The sequence below is a fragment of the Scyliorhinus torazame genome, chromosome 23 (assembly GCF_047496885.1).
Source record: "Scyliorhinus torazame isolate Kashiwa2021f chromosome 23, sScyTor2.1, whole genome shotgun sequence".
NCBI lineage: Eukaryota > Metazoa > Chordata > Chondrichthyes > Carcharhiniformes > Scyliorhinidae > Scyliorhinus > Scyliorhinus torazame.
Window position 1 is genome coordinate 32976989 of NC_092729.1, and position 7762 is coordinate 32984750.

Here is a 7762-nt window from a genome sequence, read left to right on the forward strand (position 1 = left end):
AGGATTTGCTTTTTAATATTGTACCGAGCTGCGTAAATTGCAGTTACAGGACCTCGCTACTGCTTCTCCTATGTCATTGGTGCCAATGTGGACAATGACCTCTGTCTGATATCCTCCCGTTTGAAGATGCTCTGTAGCCGCTCAGAGACATCCAGGACCTTGGCATCAGGGAGGCAAACTACCAACCTGGAGTCCTTTCGCGGCCACAGAAGCGCCTTTCAGACGGGCAGCAAAGTGGCTGCAGTCTTGAAGGGCCGAAGGGCCTGCTCTTGTGCTGTAATTTGCTTTGCTCTTCTTTTCCTTCATTGTGACGTGATGCATTTTAACAAAAGTGCGAGGCAGGGACGACACGGAAATAATGTCTCCGGTCTGAAGAGTGCTGGGATACAGTGTCCGGACCTACATGTGGATAGGCATCTGAAGGTGGCCTTACACAACGCGACAGGGTCTAAGATACAGATGTGCTTCACAAAAAAGGACGTTCGTCCAAATTCAGGGGTTTTGATGAACATTTTTACAGGCACTGTGTCTGTATATGCACTCTAAGCACAGCTTCATTTCGGAGGGAGAGGCTGTCAGCAAGAGGAACACATCATGTGGAACACTAGCGAGGTACACTGCTGTCCCCTTGAGATTTTTAAACTAAACAGCTGTGTGGATCTGGCTTTGCTCAAGGCGACATTCATGGAAATAAGGCAGCATTAAGGAAAACAGTTTCCAATGATATCACCAGGAAGCAGACACGCCCGCTCGTGGGATTATAAAAGCAGCAACACTCCGCGATTAGATAGAGAGCAGATCTACACCAGCATTCTGACCGTAACTCTGACAGACCCCAGTGAAGATGCAGAAAGCGCTGTTCCTGGTGCTTGTACTTCTCGTGCTGACTCAGAGCAATCCTACTGGAGCGAGACCAGGTATTATGGAAGGAAGTAAGAATCTCTGAACGTTCTCCAACACTAAAGCCGCTGGGGTTCATGCAGATTAATTTTAAATCGATTGTATTTGCTTTGAATGCAATGGTTTGATAGGTTAAGAGATGTGGATTGTGAGATTCTAAAACAAACTGAAGAATTCAGGATAAACAATCTCCATTGGTAAATCTCTGATATTTTAGTCACTATCGGAGTGTTTCGCGGGGCTTGTTGGTTTTGTGAGCTGGACAACACGGATCAATAATGAAACCACAGGTTACTGAGCGGGGCACGTTGCTGGGTCATAGTGGGATCATTGATCCGGATAGCTAACTCTGTCATTGTCCTTATTGCAGAATTCAGTTACTGCTCCCGGTCACTGACACTGCTACAGATTGTGAGAGTGTGGACTGTGTGTGAAGACAGGATCAGCATCTCCATCAGCTATTTCTCCCCATTTAATTTTCACTGTACTTCGGTACAGGAGGTAGAGGGAGGTAGTGAGTTTGTACAGACTAGGAGGAGGGAGGGAGGGTGTTGATGTAGACCAGGAGGTAGAGGGACGGAGTGACTTTGTGCAGACCAGGAGGTTGAGGGTGTGAATTTGTAAAGACCAGGAGGTGGAGGGAGTGAGTTTGTACAGACCAGGAGCTGGAGGGTGTGAGTTTGTACAGACCAGGAGGTGGAGGGAGGGAGTTTGTGCAGACCAGGAGGTGGAGGGAGTGAGTTTGTACAGACCAGGAGCTGGAGGGTGTGAGTTTGTACAGACCAGGAGGTGGACGGAGTGAGTTTGTACAGACCAGGAGGTGGAGGGAGTCAGTTTGTGCAGACCAGGAGTTGGAGGGAGGGTTTCTACAGACCAGGAGGTGGAGGGAGGGAGTTTGTACTGACCAGGAGGTGGAGGTAGGGAGTTTGTACAGACCAGGAGGTGGAGGGAGGGAGTTTGTACAGACCAGGAGGTGGAGGGAGTGAATTTGTACAGACCAGGAGGTGGAGGGAGTGAGTTTGTACAGACCAGGAGGTGGAGGGAGATAGTTTGTACAGACCAGGAGGTGGAGGGAGTGAGTATGTGAAGACCAGGAGGAGGAGGGAGTGAGGGAGTTTGTACAGACCAGGAAGTGGAGGGAGTGAGTTTGTACAGACCAGCAGGTTGAGGGAGTGACTTTGTACAGACCAGGAGGTGGAGGGCGTGAGTTTGTACAGACCAGGAGGTGGAGGCAGTGAGTTTGTACAGACCAGGAGGTGGAGGGAGTACGTTTGTGTAGACCAGGAGTTGGAGGGAGGGAGGGAGTTTGTACAGACCAGGAGGTGTAGGGAGGGAGTTTGTCAAGACCAGGAGGTGGAGGGAGGGAAGGAGTTTGTACAGACCAGGAGGTGGAGGGAGTGAGCTTGTAAACGCCAGGAGGTGGAGGGAGCGAGTGTGTTTGTCCAGACCAGGAGGTGGAGGGAGGGAGTTTGTACGGACCAGGAGGTGGAGGGAGAGAGGGAGTTTGTACAGACCCAGAGGTGGAGGGAGGGAGTTTGTACAGATCAGGAGGTGGAGGGAGTGAGTTTGTACAGATCAGGATGTGGAGGGAGTGAGTTTGTACAGACCAGGAGGTGGAGGGAGTGAGTTTGTACAGACCAGGAGGTGGAGGGAGGGAGTTTGTACTGACCAGGAGGTGGAGGTAGGGAGTTTGTACAGACCAGGAGGTGGAGGGAGGGAGTTTTTACAGACCAGGAGGTGGAGGGAGTGAGTTTGTAAACACCAGGAGGTGGAGGGAGGGAGTTTGTACAGACCAGGAGGTGGAAGAGGGAGGGAGTTTGTACAGACAAGGAGGTGGAGGGAGGGAGTTTGTACAGACCAGAGGGTGGAGGGAGTGCGTTTGTACAGACCAGGATGTGGAGGGAGTGAGTTTGTACAGAGCAGGAGGTGGAGGGAGGGAGTTTGTACAGACCAGAGGGTGGAGGGAGTGCGTTTGTACAGACCAGGATGTGGAGGGAGTGAGTTTGTACAGACCAGGAGGTGGAGGGTGTGAGTTTGTGCTGACCAGGAGGTGGAGGGAGGGGGATTGTGCAGACCAGGAGGTGGAGTGAGTGAGTCCGTACAGACCAGGAAGTGGAGGGCTGGAGTCTATTTGTACAGACCAGGAGGTGGAGGGAGGGCGTGATTTTTTATAGACCAGGAGTTGGACGGTGTGCGTTTGTACAGAGCAGGATTTGGAGGGAGGGCCTGTGTTTGTCCAGACCAGGAGGTGGAGGGAATGTGTTTGTACAGACCTGGAGGTGGAGGGAGGGAGGGAGTTTGTACAGACCAGGAGGTGGATGGAGGAAGTGAGTTTGTACAGACCAGGAGGTGGTGGGAGGGAGTGAGCTTGTACAGATGAGGAGGAGGGGGGAGTGAGATTGTACAGACCAGGAGGTGGAGGGAGTGAGTTTGTACAGACCAGGAGGTGGTGGGAGGGAGTTTGTACAGACCAGGAGGTGGAGGGTGTGAGTTTGTGCAGACCAGGATGTGGAGTGAGTGAGTTTGTGCAGACCAGGAGGTGGACGGAGTGAGTTTGTACAGACCAGGATGTGGAGGGAGTGAGTTTGTGCAGACCAGGAAGTGGAGGGAGGGAGTCTATTTGTACAGACCAGGAAGTGGAGGGAGTGAGTGAGTTTGTACAGACAAGGAGTTGGAGGGTGTGCGTTTTTACAGAGCAGGATGTGGAGGATGGGCATTTGTTTGTCCAGACAAGGAGGTGGAGGGAATGTGTTTGTACAGACCAGGAGGTGGATGGAGGAAGTGAGTTTGTACAGATCAGGAGGTGGAGGGCGTGAGTTTGTACAGACGAGGAGGAGAGGGAGTGAGATTGTACAGACCAGGAGGTGGCGGGAGGGAGTTTGTACAGACCAGGATGTGGAGGGTGTGAGTTTGTACAGACCAGGAGGTGGAGTGAGTTAGTTTGTACAGACGAGGTTGTGGAGGGAGTGAGTTTGTACAGACAGGAGGTGGAGGGTGTGAGTTTGTACAGACCAGGATGTGGAGGGAGGGAGTTTGTACAGATCAGGCGGTGGATGGAGAAAGTGAGTTTGTACAGACCAGGAGGTGGAGGGCGTGAGTTTGTGCAGACCAGGAGGTGGAGGGAGTGAGTTTGTACAGACCAGGAGGTGGAGGGAGGTAGTTTGTACAGACCAGGAGATGGAGTGAGTGAGTTTGTACAGACCAGGAAGTGGAGGGAGGGAGTCTATTTGTACAGACCAGGAAGTGGAGGGAGTGAGTGAGTTTGTACAGACCAGGAGTTGGAGGGTGTGCGTTTTTACAGAGCAGGATGTGGAGGATGGGCATGTGTTTGTCCGGAACAGGAGGTGGAGGGAATGTGTTTGTACAGACCTGGAGGTGGTGGGAGGGAGAGAGTTTGTACAGACCAGGCGGTGGATGGAGGAAGTGAGTTTGTGCAGACCAGGAGGTGAAGGGCGTGAGTTTGTACAGACCAGGAGGTGGGGCGAGGGAGTTTGTACAGACCAGCAGGTGGAGGGAGGTAGTTTGTACAGACCAGGAGATGGAGTGAGTGAGTTTGTACAGACCAGGAAGTGGAGGGAGATTGTCTATTTGTACAGACCAGGAAGTGGGGGGAGTGAGTGAGTTTGTACAGACCAGGAGTTGGAGGGTGTCATGATATTCAAACACACACATCATGATAGACACACCAACAGACAAATCAGAACACACAACACCACAACCAATGACAGAAAGATATAAAAGCACAGACACGACCCCCGGTGGTCAGTATTAGCTGCAGAGGAGAACCAGGACACATCTGTTACCAAACACACTCAGGGAGACAGCACGTGCAGAGTATCCAGAACGAACTGTATTATAAGAGTTATAATAAAATAGAGTTGTACCACATACAACTGTGTTGGCTCATCTGTGCACCAGAGCACCCAACACCACAGAGGGTGTGCGTTTTTACAGAGCAGGATGTGGAGGACGGGCATGTGTTTGTCCGGAACAGGAGGTGGAGGGAATGTGTTTGTACAGACCAGGAGGTGGTGGGAGGGAGAGAGTTTGTACAGACCAGGCGGTGGATGGAGGAAGTGAGTTTGTGCAGACCAGGAGGTGAAGGGCGTGAGTTTGTACAGACCAGGAGGTTGGGCGAGGGAGTTTGTACAGACCAGGAGGTGGAGGGAGTGAGTTTGTACAGAACGGGAGGGTGAGGGAGGGAATTTGCACTGAACAGGAGGTGGAGGCAGTGGGTTTGTACAGACCAGGAAGTGGAAGGGTGTGAGTTTGTGCAGACCAGGAGGTGGAGGGAGTGAGTTTGTGCAGACCAGGAGGTGGTGGGTGTGAGTTTGTACAGACCAGGAGGTGGAGGGAGTGAGTTTGTACAGACCAGGAGGTGGAGGGAGTGAGTTTGTGCAGACCAGGAGGTGGAGGGAGTGAGTTTGTACAGACCAGCAAGTGGAGGGAGGGAGTTTGTACAGACCAGGAGGTGGCGGGTGTGAGTTTGTGCAGACCAGGAGGTGGCGGGTGTGAGTTTGTACACACCAGCAAGTGGAGGGAGGGAGGGAGTTTGTACAGACCAGGAGGTGGAGGGAGTGAGTTTGTACATACCAGGAGGTGGAGGGAGTGAGTTTGTACAGGCCAGGAGGTGGAGGGAGTGAATTTGTACAGACCAGGAGGTGGAGGGAGGGAGTTTGTACAGACCAGGAGGTGGAGGGAGGGAGGTAGTTTGTACACACCAGCAGGTGGAGGGAGGGAGTGAGTTTGTACAGACCAGGAGATGGAGGGAGGGAGTGAATTTGGACAGACCCGGAGGTGGAGGGAGGGAGTTTGTACAGACCAGGAGGTGGAGGGAGGTAGTTTGTACACACCAGCAGGTGGAGGGAGGGAGGGAGTTTGTACAGACCAGGAGATGGAAGGAGGGAGTGAATTTGTACAGACCAGGAGGTGGAGGGAGGGAGTGAGTTTGTACAGACCAGGAGGTGGAGGGCGGGAGTTTGTACAGACCAGCAGGTGGAGGGAGGGAGGGAGTTTGTACAGACCAGGAGGTGGAGGGCGGGAGTTTGTGCAGACCAGCAGGTGGAGGGCGGGAGGGAGTTTGTACAGACCAGGAGGTGGAGGGAGTGTGTTTGTACAGACCAGGAGGTGGAGGGAGTGTGTTTGTACAGACCAGCAGGTGGAGGGAGGGAGGGAGTGAGTTTGTACAGACCAGCAGGTGGAGGGAGGGAGGGAGTTTGTACAGACCAGGAGGTGGAGGGAGTGTGTTTGTACAGACCAGGAGGTGGAGGGAGTGTGTTTGTACAGACCAGCAGGTGGAGGGAGGGAATGAGTTTGTTCCGACCAGGAGGTGGGGAGACGGAGTGGGTTTATACAAGTCTGGGAGTGGGAGGCTGTAAACTGTGGAATATTATTATATACAACAAACCTAATGTTGCTGCTTTGTGCCGAGTGTGTCCCTGTCAGGCTGAGAGATTCTGCTTTCTGTTTTCTCATTGTTCTCCATCAGGCTGATCAACCCGTAATTAATTCCTTCATCATGTTTTCTTTTACTCTTAGACGGTTATAAATCAAAAACTCCGATGTTGGAGGCCAGAATCAGTGATCCGTCAGTCACTGAGAAGATTGCACGTGACTTTCTCCCTTCCCAAAACGATGATGGGTCAAATTCGGATTGAAGGTAAAGATGAATGATCCAGTGAGGGGCGACCATCAACCCGGGATCTCCATGTTCTCTCTGAATGGAAGCTTCTTTCCTGGACAACAGGCTAATTTATTACTTCACTCCTCTAACACCTGACCTTGTATTCCTGCTGTCTGGATAATGGCCTGTAATCAGAAATAAAACTTACTGCATTGGTCACTGCTTCCTGTCTTGTTAACCCTCAGGATCAGGCTGTCTGTAGCGAAGGTGTCCGGTTTGAATTGAGGCTGGGAACAGATGTGTACATTCCAGATAAAGGGGAGGGGAGGTCGATGCAAATGGTCTGAGATAAGATAGGGGGCCACAATATCAGCTCTCTGACCACTTACATGTGAGGATGTCTCAAGTACTGGGCTATGGAGAACGAGCTGGGGGTCTGGAAGTGATAGAAGGTAACCATGGAAATGGTTCTGGAGCTCGGCAATTGATTCAGAAAATAGGGGAGGGATTTAGTGGGTGAGTAAGAGGATGGTGAAGTGATTCAGAGGATGGTGCAGGAGATCAGAGTGTGGAGGAAATGTTCAGTGGGTGCTGAGGTTTGCTTTCATTTTTCAGGGCACCCCGGATGTTTTCAGAACACCACAAAAGTTTTCCCGGAACCGTTAACGGTTTCTCGGCGCCGCGAACTGCATTGAGGCGCCATGGAGGGGTTCAAGGCACGGTGAAGTGTTTCTGAACGCCATGGAGTGTTTCAGAACACAGTTACGGGTTTCTAGGTGCCATGGAACTGTTCGGAACACCGTGAAGCGTCTCCAGGCGCCATGGAGGGGTTCAGGCACCTTGCAAGGTTTCTAGTCGCCATGGAGGGGGTCTGGGCACCGTGAAGGTTGTCTCGGCGGCATGGAGGGGTTCAGGCACCTTGCAAGGTTTCTAGGCGCCATGGAGGGGTTCACGGATGAAGGGTCTCTAGTCGCCATGGAGGGGTTCACGGATGAAGGGTCTCTAGTCGCCATGGAGGGGTTCACGGATGAAGGGTCTCTAGTCGCCATGGAGGGGTTCACGGATGAAGGGTCTCTAGTCGCCATGGAGGGGTTCACGGATGAAGGGTCTCTAGTCGCCATGGAGGGGTTCACGGATGAAGGGTCTCTAGTCGCCATGGAGGGGTTCCGGACACGGTGCGGGGTTGGCGGTTACCGGAAAGGATATTAGAGGACTGTGAAAGATTTTAGCGCAAGGAAT

The 7762-nt window shown here is 52.3% G+C and overlaps 1 long non-coding RNA gene across 1 annotated transcript; it reads left to right on the forward strand.

Annotated features, from left to right (window-relative positions):
• Positions 1-422: 422 nt before the first annotated feature.
• Positions 423-6740, forward strand: LOC140399578 (uncharacterized). The gene is made up of 2 exons (XR_011937733.1): positions 423-917; positions 6439-6740. It is a non-coding gene; the product is annotated as an uncharacterized lncRNA (long non-coding RNA).
• Positions 6741-7762: the final 1022 nt, after the last annotated feature.